The sequence below is a fragment of the Salarias fasciatus genome, chromosome 5 (assembly GCF_902148845.1).
Source record: "Salarias fasciatus chromosome 5, fSalaFa1.1, whole genome shotgun sequence".
In the NCBI taxonomy this organism is placed as follows: Eukaryota; Metazoa; Chordata; class Actinopteri; order Blenniiformes; family Blenniidae; genus Salarias; species Salarias fasciatus.
This window is the reverse complement of record NC_043749.1, coordinates 16,264,803-16,277,266: the sequence shown is the minus strand read 5'-3', so window position 1 is coordinate 16,277,266 and position 12,464 is coordinate 16,264,803. Positions and strand designations below refer to the sequence as shown.

The 12,464-nt window shown below is 39.7% G+C and overlaps 1 long non-coding RNA gene across 1 annotated transcript in view; it reads right to left on the bottom strand.

Moving 5' to 3' along the window:
• Positions 1 to 9,729: 9,729 nt before the first annotated feature.
• Positions 9,730 to 12,464, bottom strand: part of LOC115388129 (uncharacterized) — a 10,479-nt gene continuing 7,744 nt past the window's right edge. Inside the window, exon 3 of the long non-coding RNA XR_003931452.1 lies at positions 9,730 to 9,816. This is a non-coding gene — a long non-coding RNA (uncharacterized LOC115388129). The remainder of the gene's footprint in view (positions 9,817 to 12,464) is intronic.

Sequence of the window (12,464 nt, the reverse complement as noted above, 5' to 3'; positions counted from 1 at the left end):
CTGAAAAGTCAGATTTGCCTAATTCAAGGAGCACAAAAACACCCATCCATCCATTTTTCTATGATGCTTTATCCAGCTGAGGGTTACAGGACACTGGAGTCCATCCCAGAGAACAATGGGTAAAGAAAGGATGCAGCTGGGACAGTCACAGTCCACCAGTCCATCACAGCGCAACACCACAGATTCAATCACAAACACTCACATTTACATCAGCAGGTAATTTAGGGTCACATCAAACATGTTTATCTTTCTTAACTTAAAAACCAGAGCACACATAGAACATTCAGACTTAACCAATTACATTTTTCATGATGACAGTATGAACCACTAGTCCCCTGTACGGCCCATACGAAAATGTCTGATAAAAATTAAAGGCAAAATAAATAAATAAGAAATAAAATAGGACTTTGAATTGAACAGACCTGAGGTCACCCTGTATTGAGCTTGCCTAACAGGGAAAGGTTTTGGGGAGTGTGTGTGCAGAGTTAGCATGTTCCATTTGTGCCATGGATTTTCTCCATGGCTTCTCTTTCTCTCACAGTGAAAAAACATGCAATTCAGGTTAATTTATGCAATGAGTTTAATGAATTTATTGAGTCTACGCAGTAAGGAGTAGTTAGCACTCTCACCTCATTGTGAGAATGTGCCCAGTTTGAGTCTGTGTTGGTTTAAATCGCCGTCCTGAGTTTGCATGTTGTCCCAGGAGTGAAGGTGAACATGTTTGATGGTTTCACTCAGTTTGACCTGTGGCGGACTGCATGGTGACTCGTCCATTGTGCACCCTGCCTTCACTCCTAGTCTGGTGGGAATAGCTCCAGTGGCTCTCCACTCTTAATTCACAAGATGCTAGAAGATGGATATGAGAGCACAATTTTTGAAAAGTTTTATTTACACTCTCCAGACTATCCCTGATATATACACCCATGTTTTGGACAGGTTTTTATTTTTATTTTTTTTTTGGGAAGAAAATTGACTATCTCACATGGGCTTGTAATCCTGCAAATAATGATTATGGGTTGGTCTCCACCAAATTAATTAACCACTCACTAAACATCTATAGAGTTAAAAAAAAAATCCAAATAATTAATAATTATAAATCTCCAGGCTCCTGAAACTAAAACACAATCACAGTAGCACAACTACCACTATATTTTGATGCAATATGAAATAATTCTTGTGCTGCTTACAGATCAGTAAGAAAAAATACTGCATCATGCCAAGTAGTCAACTCCGCCGTCCAACTGAGAGATCATGAAATCAGTACAAACAGATGAGAGACTTCAACCCATTTGTCTGACATTGAGGAACATGTGGGTTTACGATGCAGCTGGGGATCCCGTGTCTGAGCTGTGTATTTACTGCCAGTCTAAATAGTTGCAGCTACATGACCCTTTTTGAGTGCTAAATCCAAATCCAGCCCTTATCTCCCAGATTAAGCTCGTGCTGGGCTTAAACCCGTAACGATGACCTCATCGGGCTGCTTGCAGACGGCGGGGGAATCCCTCGCACAGGCAAAACAACGGGCTGACAGAAACCTGAGCATATCAGGAATGGGCACCACTGCAATAACTTTCTTCCCTTTTCTCTGCTTTTTTTTGCAGTCATGATGATAGAAGGCGGCTGTGGCTGCTAACACTGAGACATCTGGTGAAACCAAAGTTTGTTTCCTCATTTACTCATACAGTATGAGTCATTCTCAGCATTCTTTTTCTGCACTGAGCTCTGCCGAGGGAAATTTTTTTCTCCTCTTTTTGTAAGAGTGTTTTCAACATAAAAAGAGAAATAAACTTTTCTTTTGTGACTACGTATTTGCCCACTAATGACACTAAACAATACTGGACTAATTGTCGCACAAGTTGGCTGATACATATGTATTTTTGAATATAAATTAAATTCATCCCATCAGACACAGAGATATCATCTGATATTATCCAATCGCACTTTTCTGACAGCAGCATTGCTCAAATTTTGTTTTGATAATTCAATGGGAAATAACATGCCCAAATTAATATTCAAAAGAACGCAAGCCAAAAATGTAGCTCATGAATGTTTCATATTCGTTTTAACATCACATGAAAAGAACACAGAGCGCTGAAAATAAGATTCTATGCGATTAAGCATTCTCGGTTTTTCATTCCCTCTCCATCTCAAATATCTCCCTTTACTGTGTCTCCAGGCATTTTGAATAGAAAAGCACATGTTCTCCACGTCTGTCTATTTTATGGCTTTTTCTTCCAACTTTGTGCATGATTTATTTATCAGAGCTTGTGCTGAGCATCGCTCTTCTTCAGCCCTCGAAGGACCAGTGAAGCTTCCTCTGATGTCCACCAACACCGTCTCTGTTGTGGTATACCTCACCAGATGAGAACGAGTGCTGTGGGGTATCACTGCTCATCAAACACACACCTTGAATTCACACAGTGACAGCTCTTTAAAAACAGTACCGGCATTGAAAAAAAAAACAAAAAAACACACAAACACACCACGGTCATTAAATGACTTGTTTACATTCTGCTGTCACAACACACGTGCATGTCTTCACAGCTAAACTAAAACTACAGAACATCAGTCTACTAATGGGATGACTTTATGCAAACGCAGCGTGGCGTCCTTCCAAATGGCTGATGTAAAGTGCTGCATTGTTTGGCAACACGCAGCCTAATCTGCAGGAGGGAATTAACAGAAGCCTGCAGTGAAGGATGCCGAGAGGAATGTCATGAATGTGCATGTGACTCTCTCCCATACTGTATACACTGGATGCTGGGCCAGGACGCTTGCCAAGTGGACACAGATTGTCCCGGTCCATGTGGTGGGGACGGTGGTTTGAGTAGAGGGGTGGGTGTGTGTGTGTGTGTGTGTGTGTGTGTGTGTGTGTGGTTGGATGTAGACTAGAGGATGAGGGGGAGGGCAGCTCCTGGCTCTGTGGAGAGCCTATTTATGGATCCTCATTGAGAGGCTCTCATGTTACTCATTGTCACTCTCACTCACACACAGCTGAATAGGTGGCCAATCATCACATCCACTCAACTCTATTCCTACAGGAACCGTGAACAAAAGAAGTGAAGATAATTGGCACTCTGCATCGCCACCATATTGACTGAAAACCAACAGTAGACATTCTTTCAGATATCTGATCAAACCGTAAAGGTGAGAGTGTGTCTCTACATACACGCCTTTGTCAATATCCCGTAAAAAAAAAAAAAAAAAAATGCCAGTCTGTTAGAGGAAGCTGATATTGGACCACACCGCCATCAGTCAAGCTGTCTCTCCTGCTCGTCTCAGCCATGTTGTATTAAGAATGGCGCCAACCAGCATTGGTGGAGGGGTGAGGTCGGGTGAGGGAGGATGCTGTGGGTGAGGGGGGGGTTCTCCATTTCAACAAGATGATCTCACCTCCTGTCTGCAGCTCAGGAAGAAGGGCATTCATTCATAAACTTCATCCATTCACAAGTGCGCGTGCACATACGCGTGCACGTAAACACACATAAGTGACCTGAGCGTTTCCACCAGGATGTTGAGGAGATGGTTTTGCCAATGAGGCAATTTTCAGGTGAGATCACTGCCGGATGCCAAGGTTCCTCTTTCTCTGAAGGATGACTGCTTGATGTCTTTTATCATTTGATCCTGCCCACATTACGGTGCTCAGAAGGGCAACAAAGACATCAGCAAGAACAGATTTATAACATGTAAACACTTAGACAATCATCAGAGCAGCGTCAGAGAGATCAATTCAGTTAAAGTTTCTCTTTTTTCTCTGATGAAGGTTTGCCCTCGTATTAAAGAAAAAAAAAGCACCAAAATGTGTGTACATTTGTCAGGGCTCTTGATCTTTAATTTAATTTCTAAACTTGGAAAAAAAGGATGCAAACTTAAACTTGTGTTTAATGAATAAGAACAACACAATTTCACCTTATCTTCCTCAATACATCCCTTCAATTGCACAGGCAGCACTGTACGAGTCATTCAAAGAATGGAAATTATTTTATGTTGGAGGTCGTCTAAATGTTTGATTTGTATCAGTCAAGCTTACTGAGAAACACTTGAACGAGTTTGTTTAACTTTTCAATTTACTTTGACAGAATTAGAAATCTGGTATGGACCAAAAACATCTAACAGGTCGATACAATAAAGTGATGAAAAACAAAGCTGTTGTCTCCTAGATGATTTTCACTAATGTGTGCATTCCAGGAATTTGTGATTCTGTTTTCTGATTTTGTGAAAAATGGTGAACTTTCTAATGTATGGAAAAAAAAAAACTACAATAATATCTCCAAGATCATATTCAAAATTCAAAGCAGCACAATCACTCTTCTTTATTTTATAAATGATCTGTCACATATTAGATATCATAAAACTGTGAAGAACACTAGAAAAAACATAAAAATCCAATGCATAGCGGTAAAAATACCAATTTATTCTGTACTATAATATGTGACTGACTACTACAAGTCATTATTTACTTATCGGTGTATTCTGTATTCGGAAAAAGTGCAAGAGAAATCATTAGAGATACAAAATCATCTCAATAATAACATAATATTCTCTCAATCTTATTTCTATTATTGATTAAATAGGAGTAAAGGATGAGCCGGGGGCAGGGCCGAAAGTCTGTCCCCACCCCCACTGCACTCCTGCCTCTCTCCCCCCACCTTCTAAAGGGCGGCTGCTGATGATTTGATGGAGGCATGTGTCACAACAAAAAAGATAATTCACTTGTCAGTTTGCATGACGTTATTGAACTACTCAGTTTCATTATGAAGCTGCTATTTCATTATCAAAATTATGACAAGTGACAACCAGCAACCACACTCCTCTCTACACAAACTGGATATATGTGTGTGTGTGTGTGTGTGTGTGTGTGTGTGTGTGTGTGTGTGTGTGTGTGTGTGTGTGTGTGCATTACACAATGGAGGATACAAAAGTTACTTAAACACTTGAACTGATGAAAACACTTGTAAATAAAGTACGGTAATTGAAACTGTGAACCAAACTTTTTTGTTTGTGCTCTGCATCAGTAAAGCTCTTAAATTCCTTTGAGTGTTTCATCTGATCATGATGAACATAGTCAAATGTGCAAAATGCCCACCAAAATAAAAGGTAACTTTTGAATAACATACACTGTGTCATCATTTTCATTTAATTCTTGATTTTTTACATTGACTACTTTCAACTTAGCCAGTTGCAGCCAAAGGGTATAAGTGGCCTGCAGGCTGTATAATGTACAGGTCTGATCTGGTCAGATTATTACCTGAATCAATTAAACACTGAGTAATAAAAGTGGCAGTCATCTTTACTCATCAGTAGCACAGAAGAACAACAAAAAATGGGAGGAGACATGCAGACCTCAACACTGATAAAAATAAATAATCCAGTTTATTACATACCAAAAAAATAATGGATGTGACTTCTGTGACAGAATGGATGAAAATGAATCATATTATACATAAAAAAAAGCAGAAATAGCAATCATATGTTAATCTATCTACTGGTAATAAAACTGAACTATTAAAATATTGCACTCTCTAAACCAATCTTGTCCACAGTCACACGAAGCGTCCAACACAAGTGAGCACAACATATTGACTCATTCTGTCATGTTCTAAAAGATGCTAATCCAACATTTAGATCAAGCATCACTTTGATCTTGCGGGGAGATTAGCCATGCATCTGATTTTCCTTTGAAACCTGGGAGAAGCGGGCAGGCAGCCGACCGCCTGCTGTCGAGAGCCTCTGGCAGCGGCTCAGTCGCGAGAGGGTTAACAACAATAAAGGGGAGGTTTGGAGAAGCCTTCCTGAAAGTCACATGGTCCGTGCCGGGAAGAGAGTGCCGGGGTGGGGGAACGGAAGGTGGCAGGGAGGGAGGGTGGATGGCTGCTGGAGACGAGGTGGGGAGGAGTCAGGAGGAGGTTGCCGTAGAAACAGAATCCTCTGTCGGCCGGCGTGATGTCAGAGGCGTAATATTAGGCGGTGACTGCAGCTATATGTGGGTGGTGGTGTGAGGGGGGTGGAGGGGAGGGGAAGGGGGGGGGGGGGGGGGGAGGGGGTGACTCACACCGGAGGACACGCTCAGAATTTTAATGGATAGACATATGTGGACCCCCTGACACACACACCTTCAACTACATCACTTTCCATCCTCATCGGAGATTTATCTTGACTAACTTTACTCCTGTACAGCTTATATCTGCATTACACTTCACCAATCTACCTTTCGAACACATAATTAATTCATTATGTCAAGGGAAAGTCCATTAGTGAATGTTTTGTTGGCTTCACTTCCATGCATTGATTAAGAGCATCTATTAGAGGGAAACCAAATGCTTAGACAGGCTAGTAAACTATAGCCATGTAATTGGTGACGGTATAATTGCACAGCACACGTAGCAATTAAAGAGATAATATGTGTAAACCACGCTCAAGATTATCATTGGATTAACTACACTTCCCAAATACCCTTGAGTGTGGAGGCTCACCAGCTGTTACAGAGGAAGTGTTAATAATTATGTTGATGCTTTTTTATGCAGCTTTTTTTGGGAGGGGTTGCGAATTTTTGGCTGGAGGGGAATCACTTTGTATCCCATTAACTATATTGCTTGGAAATAGTTTATGTTAATGAACTCTTACAGAATGCAGGACAAGACAGAGTAAAGCTAAACAGATATTTCTTTTTGACTTTGAGTTTAAGCATTTGAGCTTTATGAGCTAACAAAATAAAGACAATATTAACACTACAGAATGTGTGAATCAATTCTAAATAAAAACTTTTCTACAACAGTGAATTGTCATATTGCAATTTTTCTGCATTAAGTCAAGTAGTGATAACTTTTAGCATTTAATCTAATACTTAGAATAACCACCATAAGAATGACTGAAGGGTGAGCTGAAATGACTAGTTTTTCCCCCCTTCAAAAAAGAACAAAATTTAATGTTTGATTAAACTTATTATCCTTAAGGTTTTTACATAAAGGAATTTATATTTTAGTTATTTTTTGTTTAGTTTCAAGTATACTTGCAGGACAACAAAATAGCTTTCTCTTATTTGAACAATCAAGACATAAAACATGAAAGCTCACACCAGTATTAGTTTTCTTACCAAATAAAAAGATCATATACCTTCTTGTCTGTTTGCAGTCAAGGCAAAAATATTTTCTGTTGTGTAAATCAGCCACTGCGGTGTTATAGCACAGGGGGGGATGTGACGCGCTGTTCGCTTGCCCTACAGCAAATAATTAACTTCTGATCGAACACTGCTCTGTTCTTCCTTTTAAGGAAAGCCAGGGCAGGTTCATTTCCCATCATTGCAGCGTGTAAAGCTGGAAGCAGCAGGGAACATCACACACTCAGGCACTGTGACGATTTCTCGGTCACCGCCCACCGCTGCATCTCATGGTTTATGGCGAGCCAATGGGGAACCAGGCTGGCTGCACATTACAGTGCCTGCTGGCCAGCAGTGTAGGAGGGAGGCTGATAAATATCATCTCCAAGCTTGTTTAAATCAGTTTTCTTCTGAACGTGACTCATTTCATTTTTGGGAAGGGGCAGTTGCTGCTGTATATCCCTTTAGCAAAAAAAAAAAACAAAACAAAAAAAAAAAAAAAACAACAACAACAAAAAAAACAACAACTTTGGATCTTCTGTCTGTTTCGGGTTCAGAGTTTCAGTTAAATCCAGTGGTTCACAGATGTCACTTCTAACTTCATTTAAAATAAAAAGCACATTATCTTAAAAAAAAGCTATTTATTCATTAATTACAGTTTAATGTCATAATGACATGATAAGTGGTCCAATAAGAAGGTAACATCTTCCTTCCACTTGTATTATGCCTGAAGTGACAGTCAAAATGACTTACGGGGACTTTGAATATAGTTCAAAAATGTCATTCCAACCTTTAAAATGACTTTGCCACAAGTAATTTATGTAAAGAAGTTGCGGTTAACACTCCTGAGTCAGGCCCCTTTCTGTGTGGAGTTTGAAGTTTCTCTCTGTGTGTGTCTTGTCTCTGGATCGTCCCATTTCATCTTCTTTCTCCTTCTCCAAAAACAGCTGAACAATTCTAAAATCACCCATTATAGAAGAAAGATTTTGCTCAGATGTTTCTAATAATAATTGGGATTTTTATTTGACATAAATATGTTTATTTTCTCATTGTTCTGAGATGGGATTTCACATTTGGCTTAAATTTCAGTCTAGATAATTATTGTTGAGACAATACATCTCCATCAAAAGCAACTCATTTCACTAGTGAGCTTATGTCAGATCAAATCTGACACCTCACATTGATGTAATTTCTTTCAGCAAACACCAAAAACCAAGCTAAAGATAAGATGATCTGATATTTGCCTAATGTATTCAGCATAGTAATAAGAAGCTCCATTGTTTCCCACATTTGTATTCTGCTGGTATACTCATCACTAATTATACAGAGTTATGCTAATTGCCCTGATCATATATATCAGCTGTATTAAAGGTCATTAATTCAGCAGAAGTTAAGGAGGTAATTATTAATTGAATGAAGCTTTGCTATTACCTCAAAAGTCCTTTAAAAATAAGTGGACACCATAACTGAAACCTCCACCATGTTGTCATCAGGCCTGTTTGAACAGTGGTTTCAGTGCAGTGAGCTGTCCATGGTGCTGATCAAGAGCCCCAAAGCTTCAATGCAAAATGTAACACATGTGTTTAAGCTTTTAACCACTCATGAACAAAACCAAAAAAAAACTTTAGTTTATAGACAAACCATGTTTGTTTTCTTATCAAATTAATTTAAGTCTCAATTAAAAAATAACAATAAAAAAAAACCCAATCATACCTTAATTTATGTTGTAAATCTTTCCTTGACTAATGACATTATAGTGTGGAGCTTTTTATTAATCTTTGTGTTTTTCCTATAGACATGGGGCAGTTGTGGCTTCGCTGAAAGAGCTGGTGGACTTCCAAATGCAAGGATGGGGGGGTCTCACCCTGACCACATAAATGTCCTTCAACACACTGAAACCCAAAGTTTTTCCCAATGGTGTACAGACCCTTACATGAATGCGTGAATGACTGTGTGAGACAGTGTTAATGCGCTAATAATGAAAAGTATACTCGACAAAAACATAAACGCAACACTTTTGCTTTTGCTCCCATTTTTCATGAGATGGACTCAAAGATCTAAAATTCATTATAAACAATATAACCATTTCTTTCAAATGTTGTTCATAAATCTGTCTAAATGTTTGATAGTGAGCACTTCTGCATTGCTGAGATAATCCGTCCCACTTCACAGGTATGCCACATCAAGATGCTGATCTGGCACCATGAGTGCACAGGTGTGCCTTAGACTGCCCACAATAAAAGGTCACCCTGAAATGTGCAGTTTTGTCTCACAGCAAAAATGCCACAGATGTCGCAAGCATTGAGGGAGCGTGCAATTGGCATGCTGACAGCAGGAAAGTCAACCAGATCTGTTGCTCGTGCATTGAATGTTTATTTCTCCACCATAAGCCGTCTCCAAAGGCGTTTCAGAGAATATGGCAGTACATCCAACCGGCCTCACAACCGCAGACCACGTGTAACCACACCAGCCCAGGACCTCCACATCCAGCAGGTTCACCATCTGAGAGCAGCCACTCAGACAGCTGCTGAGACAATTGGTTTGCATAACCAAAGAATTTCTGCACAAACTGTCAGAAACCATCTCAGGGAAGCTCAACTGCTTGCTCGTCGTCCTCATCGTGGTCTTAACCTGACTCCAGATCATCGCCGTAACAGACTTGAGTGGGCAAATGTTCACATTCGATGGCGTCTGGCACGTTGGAGAGGTGTTCTCTTCAACTTCGCACAGCCTTGGAAGAGGAGTGGACCAACATTCCACAGGCCACAATTGACAATCTGATAAACTCTATGCGAAGAAGATGTGTTGCACTGCATGAGGCAAATGGTGGTCACACCAGATACTGACTGGTTCTGAGTCCCCAGACTTCCAACAAAGCAAAAAAAATGCACATTTCAGGGTGGCTTTTTATTGTGGGCAGTCTAAGGCACACCTGTGCACTAATCATGATGTCAGATCAGCATCTTGATGTGGCATACCTGTGAGGTGGGATGGATTATCTCAGCAAAGCAGAAGTGCTCACTATCACACATTTAGACAGATTTGTGAACAATGTTTGAAAGAAATGGTAATATTGTGTATCTGGAATGAATTTTAGATCTTTAAGTTCATCTCATGAAAAATGGGAGCAAAAACAAAAGTGTTGCATTTATATTTTTGTTGAGTGTATTTAGTGCTGTAAAATAAAATATGCTAAAAAAAAAAAGTCCATTAACATGTCATTCTTTGTTTCTTAACATGAACTATGAGCATATTAAGCTTTGGTTGGGTTGACTGAAGTTAAAGACTGACAGAATAAATTTAAGACAATTTTGATCTGCTTCTGGTGTGATTTGCTGCCAACACAAGTATTTATATTTTCTTTTTTTTGGGGGGGGGGGTGCAATGTGAAACCTATTCTGCTGTGTAATTTAGACTACAGTGTGATTTATTTATTTATTTTACATTTTCAATAACTATTTAAATGTTTAACTGTGGATGGGACAACAAAACTTTTTCAGGTTTTCTGTCTATTACTACTAAACATCATAAATGGCCTGAAAGGTGATGTATGGTTTCGGCCTAATATAAAATTTGGCTTTGTTTTATTTATTTTTTTGCTATGTGTGATGAAAATATTTGATAATATATATTTTTATTTTTGACTCCAGTACATTTAAAAGGGAATTGTTTAGTATTTTGTTTGAGAGGAGACTCAGGGTTAACGAGCCTCACCTGCTGGACTCCACACCTGCTCATAATCAGGGGCGGGTCTCTATAAGAGGAGTGAGTTTTGCCTCAGTTCGGTTTTCTGGGATGACAGAGGCTACACCACCGGTGGCCTCTGTCTGAGTATTTGAGTGTTTAAGTTTGACTAAAGAGATATAATTTATTTCAGAAACGCCGTTCAGTTTCTTGAGTTGTCCCACCACATCTTTCCTTCTATCATTTTTGTAGATTTAGTGGGGGGTAGTGTGGAGATCACACTACGTCCTTTTGGAACCCCGCTTTGTGGAAGTTTTCTTTCTTTTGGTTGTGGTTTTCTTTGTTAGTTTCCCTTTAATATGACGCCCACCCTAATTTACTTAGGTTTTGGTTTGGGGAAACGTAACAATAATGAAACATGCCAGTCTTCTCAGGCTGTCTGGATCCAACCTTCTTTACATTTTCAGAGTCTGAACTAAACATGCAGAAGCTGCTTTTAGTTTAATGCACCAACAGTCATCACAAGTCCTTTTATCAAGAAAACCTGTTTCTTGCTGCCTATCAACTGTTGATTTTTTTTTTGTTGCTCTGTGTCTCCTATTGCAGCTTGCTTTCATGTTTTTGATAATGGTTTTATTTTGCATTTATTTTCTGTTATCTCCATTTGATTTTCTGCAGTTTGTTGGGGGTTGGATTGCCTTGATGCTGAATATACTTTAAAAATCAAGTTGCCTTGCATACGCATCTGCTCTGAGCTTTAAGGGAAGCTTCCAGCTATGGGAAACCCCCTGAGTATTCCGGTCGTGAAGCATGTAGAGCAGAAACACAAACACACACAATTGAAAACAAAATGCTTGAAACACACACTGTTGTTAAGACCATCAAAGAAGTGATTTGTTGTGACTTTATGAACAGTTTTTTTTTTTTTTTTAATTCAGACAAAGGCCATTGTCCTGAAAGAGGCAAGCATTTCAATTCAACAGACAATTTTTTAAACACCAATTTAGGTGTTAATGTTGGGAGGATTTCTTAAAATTTGGCCCTTTGGTAGAAAAGACAACATTTTTGTTGCCCTCAAAACGACCAAAACAGCCCATCCCTATTCCAGCTCATACAAAGTGTCCTGTGGGCCACCCCCCTATTGCAAGGGAAACCCTAAAAGGAAAATGGACTACCCCTCCCTCAAATCAATGCTCATTGATTTCATTCAGCTGAAATAAAGAGTTGACAATGTGCCTGGTGATCTGGAGACATGGTGGTGTGCCCCAGCACGCAGCACCACCTGGTGGTTATCCAGCAAAACAGCAACACCTAATGTTACTAAAACGGACTAAAACTGAAGCCTTCACTGACTCTTCCTATTGACTGCGAATGAAGACAGATTTCGCGTGTTCACAACAGTCCACATGCGGATTGGTTTGTCTTGTGATGTGAAAAACATCATAAATCACTGCACAGGATGTCGCCAGCATCAGAGATGGCTCATGCTCCACATCAAGCAGATGCAATAATTATTAAAAATAGAGAAACACCGACCTTCACTGACGCTAGTCGGACGTCCGGGTGCGATGCTGTGGTTACAATCTGTGAATCCGTTTGTCAGTAGATGTAAAGTAGTTCTCCAAACGGACAAGCCCTGTTCCCTGTAGTGGACACTTACTACAGGAGTCCCATCTGGATAATT